Consider the following 14,788-nt stretch of genomic DNA (forward strand, 5'->3'; position numbering starts at 1 on the left):
TATTGATAACCTTTTTTAACAATAATCATTTTATTAGTTAACAACTAGTTTTTAGTTCGTACATTTGTTCTTTTACTCAATTGAATGTTACACAGGTAAATAAAAACGAGTTAAAAGTTTCGTTTACCGCCATAATGCTAGTTAAATTGCATGTTTATCATCTTTTGCAAAACTCATTGTCAACCGCGCTGGGGTAAACAAAGCAATAAAACATGTTTTTCCGGAAACGGAATAAGAAGCTCTTTAAAAGTATTTATCTAACTACTCGCTACTTACTATTACTACTCGTCACTATCACTTTTAGCACAAGGGGGCAAACGAGCCAACGGGTCACCTGATGGAAAGCAACTAAGTACCGTCGCCTATAGACACTCGCAACAGAAGAGCTGCAGGTTCGTTGCCAGCCTTTTAAGAGGGAATACTTCTTGAAGGTTTGCAGGTCGTATAGGTCCAGAAATACTGCTGATTATAGTTCGTTTCAGAGTTTTACAGTGTGCGGCAGAAAGTACGCGAAAAAAGCACGGTAGAAGAGCTGCCACTCATCAAGGTGATGAGGATGGTATATTTTCAATACTTGATATAAAGGGAAATGTATGGTTATAATACTAATTAATAGCTGACACGGCAAATTTTATTTTAGCTTAAAGGCTAAGACAAAATATAGATGTTGCACGATTCTCAGACGTACCCGATAAGCACCAAAATCAGTCCAACCATTTCGGAGGAGTTTAGCAACAAACACGAAAATATTGTTAATGTAGATCGTTTTTTGATCGTATACGCTTTATTGTAGAGCGTTAACACCTCCATCATGGGTATCGCAGACACAATAAATTTTCAATTGTCATGCGGCAGCCGGCTGCCGCTTGGCGATTGATGGGTTAAAATATTTAACTATAAGTTAACCTTTAGAAGTAGTCGTATAATTGTGGACAGACATGTTTAATTATTGCAATTATTGTCATTTATTACTGTCGAGTCGCAACTATGCAGCATTAAAATATGACCTAGGATAAGTATGGATAAGGATAAGTAAGGAGCGGCCCTTCACAAACCCCAAAGTAAGTGCTGGCTATATTGCACAAGAGGTGAGGATATCTTTTCAATGTCAACTTCGTACACGTATTTAGTATTTACTCTAGTATTTTTCTTATATTTACTGACATTTTTATTAAATTTTTGACCATACATTTTTTGTATTTTTTTAATTGATATTTGTTTTATATATTGTGTAATAATGTACCACAAGTCACAACTAACAAACACGATTCACTTGTAACTGGGTTAAAATAAGCCCAGAGTTAGATATATTTTACCTTGTTCTTATTTAATGAAAGTGATATTAATTTTGATTTTGAACCCAGGTTTAACTGTAACCCTGACCTGCTTAAGGGTTTTGCACTATTCTTACACGACTATTTTATTTCGTTTACACGAAGCCAATAGCACAATAGCCAATAGCGACTATTCTGTGAGTTCACAACGAAAAGTTTGGCCATAAAACTTTGAACACAGAGGACACAGTCCATTCTTTAGGGTTTCCAAATCTACATAAATTAACTACACTTGGCACCAAACCAACTTATTACATAAATTATATCCCCAAAACATTTATAAATAGAAGGGACAGCCTTTTGTATGTGTTATGAAGAGTACAAAATATTTTATTTTCCTAAACATAATATATTATCTGCCTAGCACAAGTACGGACCACATTGTAACAGTTTGAGGTTTTGATAGTGTAAAACTGAGACAGATTTCTATTATTCGAAGATCCCTGGAATTGGACTCGAGAAAATTTCAATACATATATTCTCTTTGAAAGCTTCGCATGTTATTTATAAGCAAATTAATCGGTAAAATGGGTTTTAGCCCCCGAATATACAATTAGTAAATATTTTCCAGCATCAAAGGCAACTAATTCTTTTAATCTCCAAATATTCGAGTACAAAGAGGTACCAGTGTAAATATACTCGAACTGTTCTCGCCTTCGGTAAAGGAACATGGTGTAAATTTACAAATACGCGGCTTTTCCTGTCGTGATTCCTCAAGTATAAGGCTGAGCGCAGACCGGCCGTAACTCTCAAGTACAAAGAATACATACCTATATACTAGGCGCAGCTTGTTTATACATTTTGTAGTACCTGTACTATAAAGCGTATATTATGAGTTTGCTTCGAACTGTTGGAGCGCAATTATAAAAACGTAATAAATTCTTAGAATCGCAGCACTGAGCATGATCAGGCAAATAAAATAATGATATTGGTTCCTAGCAAAGCTGCTTGGCTTAGCAGCGGTGCAAAAGCCCCCTAAAGGTCGTCTGGATAACTCGAATAAAATCTAACACAGTGTTGTCAAATACTCAACGTGGGTGGATTATTGGATTTCCATTTTACTCTTAAACGGTTTCCAAGAACGTATTCAAGCAGTTAAAATGTGTTTTTCAGATCGAAAGTGTCACATTTACTAGTGAAATAATTCCTTTGTGTTTATTTCCAAGTAGATGCTAATTTATTATGAATTCAGGATCAATTTTTAATACAATAGACATCAAATACGAAGACGTTGAAAAAAATATAAAAATATTCATTTAAAATATTATTGTGATAAAAAAATTGGTCGCCAGGTAAAGAAAATGTTCTAAATATCCATCACTAGGACACAAGACCCATATAGACTTATTATTATCCATTAAATATAGAGTAACTTTTAAGATGAGACAAAATAAAAATAAGCTGTCAGTAAAAAGTTATGCTCATATTAAAAATGACTTTTTTGAGTGAAAATATTGATAGACTAGAACGAGTCGGCGCATGAGTACCGAAAACTATTCCACCTCAATTTTTTTATGCGATCCTCTTCAAATTGCCCTCCTGATGATATAAATGCATGTTGCCAGGGCGAAACCCGGTGCCATATTGTTTAAACAAACATTGTTTAAACAATTGCAAGGAATTGTTATTTTTCAACCGAACAATTTTTTTTTATATTCTTTATTGAAATACCAATAAAAAAAGTCCTATGACTTTTTACGATAAAGTTAATATTTTTAAAGATATGAATTTTTAAAGGTTCGAAAAACCTCAAATTTGGGTACTTTCGACCGATGAAAAATATATTAAAAAAATAAATAATGTCAAAGTAATATATTTTTTTTAATTCTATAAACAATATTTAATAATATTGATAATAGAGATTTCAAAAAATTTCATTGTTTATATCTTTTTTTATCTTAGCAAAAGTAGACAAAAAATTGTGTTTTTTGTATCGGAGCCCCCTTATTTTATTTTTAGTATTTGTTCTTATAGCGGCAACAGATATACATAATCTGTAAAAATGTCAGAAGTCTAGCTATAGCGGTTCTTGAGATACAGCCTGGAGACATATAGACAAACAGGCAGACGGACAGACAACGAAGTCTTAGTAAACCCTATTATTAAGACTTCTAAAATTTTCACAGATTGTGTATATCTTTTGCCGCTATAACAACAAATACTAAAAATAAAATAAAGTATATTATTTAAGGGGGGCTCCCATACAAGAAACGTGATTTTTTTGGCCTTTTTTGCTCGTAATCAATAATAGTAACAGTTAGGCACTTGAAATTTTCATAAAATCTTTGATTATATTTGTACTTTAATAATTAATAATAAAATTAAAATAAAGTAATTGTTTAAGGAGGGCTCCCATACAAAAACACAATTTTTTGTCTACTTTAAGATAAAAAAAAGATATAAACAATGAAATTTTTTGAAATCTCTATTAACAATATTATTAACTATTGTATATTGAATTTAAAAAAATATATTACTTTGACATTATTATTTTTTTAAATATATTTTTCATCGGTCGAAAGTACCCAAATTTGAGGTTTTTCGAACCTTTAAAAATATTAACTTTATCGTAAAAAGTCGTAGGACTTTTTTTTATTGGTGTTTCAATAAAGAATATAAAAAAAATTGTTCGGTTGAAAAATAACAATTCCTTGCAATTGTTTAAACAATGTTTGTTTAAACAATATGGCACCGGGTTGCGCCCTGGCAACATGCATTTATATCATCAGGAGGGCAATTTGAAGAGGATCGCATAAAAAAATTGAGGTGGAATAGTTTTCGGTACTCATGCGCCGACTCGTGCTAGTCTATGATATTCATCTATTTCACTGAAAACCTAATAAGAAATGCCAAGCGGCATGACATAACCTAAATTAAGTAATTAAAAAATGCAATGAATCATATCAACAATAATTTACGGAATAAACTGGTAGAAAACTTTATCATTCCATCACAACTTTTTACTGACAGGATATTTTGGTTGCGATCCAGTTATAATTATTAAATATTTAGCAGACCATTACATAATTGTATCATAAGTGATGGATATTTGCAGCAAACTCATATTTTTATTACATCTACAATATTTTTCATATAAAAATATGGTAAAATTCATGAATTTTCATTCAGCCAAAACTTTTCACTGGCAGGATATTTTTGATTGCGGTCTGGTTAAGTAATGGTTCAATATTTAGTAGACAATTTTACTATTTAGGTCTCGTGGTGGAAAGTAAAAGTTGTTAACAGTCTGCAAGAAAATGTGATACAGCAAACCTGAATTTTTTATATAAATTAGGGGGCAAACGAGCAATCGGGCCATCTGATGTAAAGCAACTACCGTCGCGCGGTTTAAGCTGATAGCAGCTACAAAAAATAGCCCTGATTCCACGAACTAATAAATATGATCAACAAGTATATTAATAAACCTTCAAGTTCACCCATCAGGCTCGTATGACACCAAGGGCAGGTATTACGAGACAAAATTCTTTGAAGTTGGAACTTTGATCGTGACCTTACTCCTGTGACATCTGGGTCTTTGAAAAATCTCAAAAGAATTCCTCACCAAATAAAATTATCGAATAACAAAGGAGGTATAAATACATTTGAAAGGTTTCATATGTATTGCGTAGATTAAAATGATTCCACGGCGAGAAAAATAGAAAAAAGTTAAACAACACCACTAGCACTTTCGTTATTAAATATATCGCTTCTTGAAGTTATAGGGATGCCGCTAGACGCGGGTTCGATTACTGCGTTGGAAAAAAAAAGTAATTTAATGTATGGATAATGTTTGGTAAAAACAATGACCACCGGAGTGTCTGATAATAATATGGACGGCTTACACAATGTCAGTCTGGCACCGTGCTAAGTACGTTAAGATTTTATTGTAAGATACACATACTTTAATACACATCCATCAATTACCCAGAAACTCAGAAAATGGAACAAGAAATTCCGTCGGTGGTATTCGAACCCGCGACCCACAGCTTGAGCTATCAACGCGCTCATCCACTGAACACAGAGGTCGTCAAATATTTCGATAAAAAAGATAACCCTTGCAATTTGCATCGGATGATTAAGTTAAATTCAGTCCTACGCCTGATCCTATCCTACGTCATAAATGTATATTTTTAGGAGTGAAAAGGAAGATAGAGTACTCCTATGAACAGCGCATACACTTGAGCGATATAATAAGACATAAGCATTTCTTGCCCTCCAAAACTCTTTCTAGTACGCGTAGAACCCAAAGTGTCCCCTTGGAAAACGTTTTTCTAAATGCCAGACCAAAATAAGTAGGCCCTAAGGTAAACTGTTTACCTACACTAGACTCATTCCTTTATATTATGACACAACTAGTAGTTTTATGCTACTTCTTTTGCGTATAACTAAAGTATGCTTTGTACCGATGTAGAGTTCTATGAGTTTAATAATTAATCTATGCTCTAAGTTTTCTTTATACCTATTTTACTGTTAGCATCGAAGCAAGGCAAAATGAGACGCAACACGACGATGCTAAAGTAACATAATTGAAGTGTCCCTTTTTTCTTAGATTGATTTGAAAGGGATGACACTACGATGTGGCCACTTTTTAATTTCTTCACTTTCTTGACAGACTATACACATTTCAATTTTGTTTAACTTTTATGTAACGTTAAACCCTTTTTTTCGTTTCGGTGTTACAAACCCTTACTCAAAAATTATATTAATACTAGACGATGCCTCCGTAGTCCGTTGTGCCAAAACTCGTGGGCCCCGGGTATTTGTCGTGGGTCCTTTCTCGGGGCTTAAAGTATCTCCATCCTGAATGTAACCGAAATCGGTTCAGTGGTTTAGGCGTGAAGAGGTTAGGTACAGACGGACAGACACACTTTCGCATTTATAATATTAGTATGGATTAAATTGAATTTAAGATACAATATTTACGACATTGAGATATTCTCGTGACATTATTTGATGCGAGTTTTAATATGACGTTGAATGTGATCCGATAAACCTACGGAGCGTTTTACTGCGGGTAACTAAAAATAAGTTCAAAATTTATAGCCAATATTGAGGAGACCTTCGGCTTGTATCGCCATAAAAATTCAATACATTTCTGTAAACCTTCTTTATGCGGTCGCTGGATTATTATGTTTATTATTGAACTTAATATAACCTCTTGTTAATCAACGTTTCGATCTCTATAATAATATGCGAGAATGTGTTTGCCTTTTAGCCACTTTAGGGTATGGATTGAGTTGATTAAGAAAGTGGCAGCGCTGAAACAGTGGATTCATAATATTTACCTAAATGTGTAGTGTGTATGAATCACAGACATAGATCAAGATAGATACCGCATGTATGAAAACGAGCGTGTCACTTTTTTCCTACCTACTGTGGCGTACCGATGATAAGAATCGTGTCTATTATTTTGGCCAACGTTTCTATTTGAATTTCTACAGTTCAATACGGCACTTTTAGGCATTTAGGCATTTTTTTTAAATTTCGATTGACCTCCGATTCTGATAGCAGATTAAAGAACAGACTTTCGAAAGACGAGCATTGCTCGTCGTTTGGGAACGCGATATGGCACGCGAAGTACATTCACATGCGGTATCTATCTTGATGTATGTCTGTGGTATGAGTCTACTGTTTCAGCGCCGCGCTGCTAAACTGCCCTAAAGTGTGTCTTTGTTTTATTACTGCCTGTATAAAAAGAGATACTCAACTAAAAAAAGAAACAAGCTCGATAGGTCAATTTGGACGAATATCTTACATTGACGACCCGGCTATAGAATTTTACTACTGAAGATGTGGTAAATATATCAGCCTAGAAATAATAATATAACGACCTTTCCATATCACATAATAAAATCATAAAAACTTTGTCATCCTAGAACCTATTGTGCCTGTCCAATATTGCCGAATTACATTCGTCTCTAATTCTAACGACGCAAGTTTTATATGTTTATAAGTATGTAGCATCCGCAGATCTTTTTAGGGTTCCGTATCCAAAGGGTAAAAACGGGACCCTATTACTGAGAAATTTTCACAGATTGTTTAGGTATTTCTGTTGTCTGTTCATCAAAAAAATCATATTTAAGGAGAGCTATTTTAATGACATAACTTAAGTTTTTAAGGTGGTACTCGTAGTAACTTAGCCAACAGCCAACAGGAAATATCAACAAATTGTTCCTACCTCAAATGTATGAATATTATGATTTGTTTATAGGGCTCCCCATAAGATGATTTGATGTGTCTAAACTCGACAGTAAGCAGCAACTACCGGTAAAGAATCGCTCTGACACGTACTCTATTTTTTTTAAGCGGACAAATGGCCCACCACACATTCCCACCACTGCAACTCCTGTGTCGCCAGGATCAACAGTGGTTCGAATATAGTAAAACCCTTTGATATGATCTCAGGGATGCCCGAGGGACAAGCTAAATCTGCCTTGGGACCCGCAATGAAATTGATCAGAAGAAAAGTAGGAGTAGTGGAAATCCAATTTCCCTCCCCAAGCAAAGCGGGAGACAGCCAAATTTTCATGACATTAATGTCCGAACAAAGGGGGAAGCACCACGGGAAAATAATTAAATTGTATTAAGCCTACTTAATAAAATGACCTTTACTTAAACTGACAAGCTTGTGTTGGATTGTTTCCAATACTATTTACGACAAAAACGTTTGAAAGCACGGAAATTCTTTGCGCTGTCTACGAGATCATCGTCATATGTCGTATATTACGATGATCTAGGTTCTAGAAAGACATTGGAGGCTGTTTAGTTCATGAAGCCCTAAGCGGCCGCATCCGGCCGCGATAACAATAGATAAACTATTGTGTCTCGTTATTCCACGATCGATGGACATAATATGTGTAGGCAAATATCAAATCCCGGTATGTCCACCATAAGCGAAACTTGGCAAATGAGAGAAATGTGTTTTTTTTAACTTTATTCTCGGCATTTTTCTTCTTAACTTTTGACACAGACATCTTCTTTGCTCTGTCAGGACTCACCACACTAATTTGTATATACTGCTTTGTTCCATTTTTCTCAAAAAATTCAATAAAATCGACAAGAGTTCAGTTTCGAGTATGGGTGTGACTTGCCGGGTTTTGATATTCACCAACACAATTATCGGTTATTTCCTCATGCCAGAGATCACATTCCCAGAGTATGTGATGAGCAGATTGTTCTTGCGGGCTACCTTCGGTCGAGCACTCGCGTTACTGCATATTGACATTTTGAGGAAGACGCTGTGTAAAAGATTGGAATAGAATTTAAAATACATATATAATATTGATAAAAAAATACTTTACCTATAATTACACTACCCATAATTGAGAGTTGAAGAGAGACAAAAATGTAGCTAAAATAATATAAATTTTTCAAAAGTTTTTTCTCAGTGAAGGCAATTCTACTGGTAGGAGATAAGTGCTAAAAATATGATCACTATAAAATTAAATAGTAACCCCCTTACTAATAAACGTTGTGCTTTGAATAACTATACAGTGTTTTGTTCCTGTCACACAAGTGACATTTTTAATTGGATTGAAGAAGACAAAACACTGTATAACTATTCAAAGCTTATACAGCGTTTATTAGTAAGGGGGTTTATAGATACGTTTTAAAGTCATGTTTATAGTGTTTCTTGTTGTACATAGTAGTTAAATTTAAAATTGAGGCATGGATGATCCACGGTGATGGCGAAAAAAGATCGCAATATTTCCCGCTTTTTGTCATTTAACGTATAGATCAAACGCCCAAAGAGTTTCCGCATCACAGCGCTCTGTCGCAAAAAAGACTGCACTGACTCCATTTGCAATATTTTTCACGACTTGATTACGAAACAATAAACTTAATAATTTATGTATTAAGTAGAATTGCCTATTAATTCTATATATATTATAAGTACAGTTTATGATTATTTTTTATATAAGCGTAGGCCACTTTATGTTCGCCGCCCCTAGGCCGCGGCCTATTAATAAATCCATGGCTGATTTCATATCAATAAAAAAATACACGTCGATAAAATTAATAATAATCAGGTACTTATTTAATTATTTCTATTTTGATTGCAATGACTTTCTGTTTAATTTAAAAAAAACACCAACTTGTTGAAAGGGCATCTTTATAAATAAGATGCCCTTTCTATAAGATGGTGTTTTTTTTTTAAATTAAACAGAAACCATTTTCTATTGGCCAATCATTATAGGCCAACATGGCACGGCGGCAACAGAAAAAATGTTTTTTCCTATCGAAGCCGCGTTGTCCGCTAAAATTTTATGACGTCTCATTAAATTCTTTGTAAGTTCTCCGTAATACCTCTCAATATAGAATGACGTAGATGGTAATTTTACCGAAGTTTGTACAGGCTCATTAGGACTGTTTTAATATAAATTATATTTAGCTCCCTTTGTTAAGTATTGCGAAAGTAAAAGTAGGTTTTAGTATAGAAAAGAGACCAATTATGGTAATAAGGGTGCTGAGTGGGGGGGAGGGCAGTGGTACGTGCCCAGGGAAACAAGTTTTCGCTAGGACAATGCGAATTACACACATTATTTTTAGATTTTCCAGGTAGCGGGTCCAAATTGGTGCGGAAAAATCTTTTTTGGAGCTAAGGAGACAAGTTAAAGAGGAAAGTATATCATAATATTAGGTATGTTATTTTGTTATCACTTATAATAAATTACTATGACATACACTCAAAAGAACTGCCGTAAAATCGTAGGACTGCAATCAATATACCTTTGATTTTATTACTTATACTTATGATTTATTACCTGGACATAGTAAACAAGACCTTTGCATCCATTGTGGATGATTTATACAGAATTTTCAGAGCGAAGTAACCACCCTTCAAATACTGTAGTGCCTGAGACAAGATAATAATATGTCCGTATGGTTGCCAGCAGGTCAATACGTCTCGGACCAACCAAGTGCGGGTTCCCTCATGATGTTTTCCTTCACCTAATATAGGTACATATACTTAAGTATATACTAATAATAATTTAATTATATAAATACAATTTAATTGTAGTCAGGAATCTAAATCATTACAAGGAACTATACTGGTACAAATTAGGATTCGAAGGTAGCTTAGTTATCTAAATTTTTGATTGTAGACTTGGACTTTATTAATATATTATATAATCAAAACAAAAAATCTAAAGGAACGTTAAACCTATCCTTGTCAGTCTTTAACAAAGATGACTATAGTTAACTCGTAAAGATAGTGATAGTAGTAGAAAACAGCTACAAATATTCATCACCAGTAACGACGAGAGAGGCGGGACAGTATGTCGTAAAGATCAACTCAGCTTTTAAAGGTAAGAAGTAGGAGTAATGTACCAGCCTAACTACATTTTATTAGCGTCAAGTAAGGAAAACATTTCGACCACTTAGATAACGTTATGTAACATGGACGCTTTGTGTATCATCCCACAAAAATACGTTTTGACTATTGAATTATAAATGCAGTCATGTCCTTTAGATCATTTAGAACAAGACTGATTTTATAACTCAATAAAAAAATTGTGGGTTAATACACAAATGCTTAACAGCGACCTGCACCTATTGTTCCATGCTAATATTAAACGGAAGTGTGTATGTCTGTTTGCCTGTTAACCCTCTTCTTCATGATGGTCCATGATAATTAACCATTATTGCCACCATGATTGCGAACCAATAGACTTAGAATTTTGCTGAAATTTGGCATCTCCACTTCGAGTCCCGGGAAAGGATATAGGATACTTTTATCCCGGAAAATGTACGGTTCCCGTGCGATAAACGAACTTTGGCGCCACGGAGTTGCGAGCTTCATCTAGTGGTTAATATCTATGCCCCTCTCTCTACACGTTAGTAATCGCTTAAATCAGTCCATTATGAGCCAACGTGATGGAGACGCATTAGAATTTGCTTCAACTCCCAAGCGGTCACATTCGACTGCGGTAACAATAGATTTCCACGAATCCACGATCGACGAAATATTATTGAAAAATAAGATTGAAACTAAAATCCATCACCTAAAATATGTATCCAAGCTTTGCTATTCTAAATTGGTAAACCACAAGAACCAAAACATGGTTAAAATCGATATCTTTATTACGCAAGAAACAAACTGTACGCACCAAAAAACGCATCAAAAAACACCAGTCAAAAACTACAAAGGTCAATCCGAATTTGTTACACATCTAAATAATCTATGCATCGGAGAAATTGATTCATATGCAGATTGGTGGACCTACTTAATTTGTTCGGATAGTAAAAACACACCACAGATTAAGAATTAGTTACTATGTATTACTACGTAACATGTGCATTGTGCACACTGGAATGCACGATACGAGACCGGTCAGGCTCAGGAGGCCTGCGATCAGTCCAGAATCCAGATACGATCGGCCTCTCCGTAAGTATATGGGGGCCTTAATAATAATTTTTTAAATGATATATAAACACCTTTCTATTTTTGCAAGCAGATCGCATGAATGGTTTTTACGAGTGCCTTCATTTTGTAACAATTAAATCCCTTTCAATTATAAAAGGAGAATTCTCTTGAGTTCTCGGGAACCAGGTAATGAAACTTGTACCTGAAATCTTACATGACGTTCATTAGGTTAATACAGTTTTATTAAATGATCTGAGTACCTATGTTTATTATATTTATTGGTAATCAAATATGTAGATATAAAATATCTTCTTTAATGAGCTTAAAAACAATACAGTATAGCAGATATTATAATATTATACCTACTATGATAATGAAATTAATTCATAGACAGATGACGGACTCACGTGATTTGATTGATATATCAAGGTCCCACCGTCAGATCACGATCAACATTGACTTGATATTACTGGAGAAAAATATGTAAGTCCGCTATCTACATACCCTATTACTAAGACTTCGTTGTCTGTCCGTCTTTCTGTCTCCAGGCTGTATCTCAAGAAACGTTATAGCTAGAATTATGTAATTTTCACAAATTGTGTATATTTGTTGCCGCTATAACAACAAATACTGAAAACAAAATAAATTAATATTTAAGGGGGGCTCACATACAACAAACATGATTATTTGGCCTTTTTTGCTCGATATCAATAATGACAACAGGCAGGCAGTTGAAATTTTCACAGAATCCTTAATTACATGTGTACTTTAATAATTAATAATAAAATTAAAATATATATTAAAATTGAAAGGGGGCTCCCATACAAAATACAACTGTTGGCCTATTTTTTCTCTATACCGGTACGGAACCCTTCGTGCGCGAGTCCGACTCGCACTTGGCCGATTTTTTTATTACCTTTATCGATATTACTAAGATGTCCTAAGTACGTGTTAGACATTCCAAACAAGTTTCGTATTAACATAAAGTAATCATTAGAGGATCCATTCTCTTGGCCCGTAGTCCGTACCCCATAGCCGCTGCCACCACAATACAAACTTAAACAGTAGTAGAGCTCAGCCGTGGTCTTAACAAATTTTATGTCCGATGAGTCATAATAATATTGACGCGATATAATGTAATTAAATCGAATTCGTGTAGCACAGAGACATGTTACAAGCGAGCAAGACGTTATAACTTATACTGCATTGCTTTACCTACTCCCTAAAAGCTGGCTTATGTTTACTTGTGCCCGATTTGAGCAGCTAAGGGTGGGTTGAGCCATAGGCGTGGTTAGAGTTACAGTTATGGTCAAAGTTATGGTTATAGTTAAAGCTAACTTTAACTTTAACCTTAACTTTGACCACAGAATTTGACAGATGAGAGCTGGTCCGACAAAGCTTTAAATGAACGTGGGCGGGGGCGCTGCTGGTAAAGGAGAACTGTCCAAAATGGCGTTTTTGTATGATGACAGCGTTAGTTCCTTTTTTCGCCACGTTCATTTAAAGCCTTATCGAGCTCAAGGTTATCGTTAAATATGGCATCCGCTATTGATTTTAACCAAAGATTTGACATTTTGCATTGTAATTAAAGTTACAGTTATAGTTAAAGTAAGTTGGTGCAACCCACCGTTAGTGTGAAGATGTTCTGCTGTATTTCATTTATACTGTGCCAGCACGTTTCAACTTTTTTCGCAGTCCTTCGACCAAACTTGTCAATCTATCATCAACTGGCCTAGATCAAAAACATTACGCTAGCAAAAGGCTAAAAATGCGTGTTCATTTTAAATAACTACGATTTTCAATATCAGACTATAGAGGAAATGTATGTCTTTATTTGTTTCCGTTATGCTCTTTATCTAATTCTGGACCTATTTTGATGAAATTTGACATGTCTGACCTTGGAAAAGGATAGGCTAAGTTTTATTGCGGGAAATGTTCCCGTTCCCCTCTTTACGTGGTTTGAGCCGCGTAACATATCGAGCTAACATTTATATTTTGAAATATCGAATTAAAAACCAAAGTTATGTATTGCCGTTTAAATTTTTTTTTACTTAAAAAATTAAGTAGAGTTTCAAATACAGTCTTTAACTTTATTTCTTTATTTTAAAACAGCTCTACATTAATGAAAATTAAGCGTTACAGAGACATCTAGCGGCAGTATTGGTAACTACACAGCTGACTCGTCTACGCGCTCAGCAAGAAAACCAAGTTGGTTCATTCACAGGTCTGTTTAGAGGTTTCCACTATACCTTAGTTCGTCATCTGAAATATAGATAGCAGACCCTACCATTCGTTTTGTAAGTTATTGAAACAGGTGAGAACCCTCCTGGCTCCTTCATAAAAGTAACGTAGGTACTATCAGAGTTGATTCCTAGGCAGATGGGGCAGACCTACTTAGTTTGGTCGCGTTACGTCAAACCCAGCTGCAATCACAATAATTAACATTGAATTGACACGATCCGACCAAATGACGTTGGTCTGTCAACTGTATAGGAATCAATTTCCTCGATGGTACATTAGAGCTGCACCGCTACAGCATTAATGAGTGCAAAATATGGAACTTAAAATCTGATTAATATTTTGCGCAATTATTACGATTAATTAATAATTATGATTCCAAATACTCGTGGGGGGGTTTTCCAAACCATTTATTTTAACTTCAATAGTAATTAATGCGTGGAACGAACATAAAAATTGCGTCCAAAAATTTGTTGTTTTCTTTTCTGTTCTGTTTCTGATCTACATATTTCTAGATAAATATTAAATAAATAAATATTAATTTCACAATAATTTAACACGAAGTATGAAGGTCGGCCCATGTAAAAGAGAAAGCGCTCTTTTTTAAAACATTTCAGGGCGAAATAAGCTCGGCGACAGTTTATTCGTAAGTTTTATTCTGTTTAGATGTAAAATTCGGGCCAAATTGACTATGAAAGACACTTATCAAGGTGATGGGAAGATGATCATTTATTTTCATGTGGAATGGTAGGAAAAATTAAAGCAGATGTTTGAATAATTCCTCGGAGCACACTCCGCGATATAACCGACAAAGGGACAAAGCGATGCTACATTTCTACGTAGTGCC

This window comes from Aricia agestis, chromosome 5, assembly GCF_905147365.1.
Source record: "Aricia agestis chromosome 5, ilAriAges1.1, whole genome shotgun sequence".
Taxonomy (NCBI): Eukaryota; Metazoa; Arthropoda; class Insecta; order Lepidoptera; family Lycaenidae; genus Aricia; species Aricia agestis.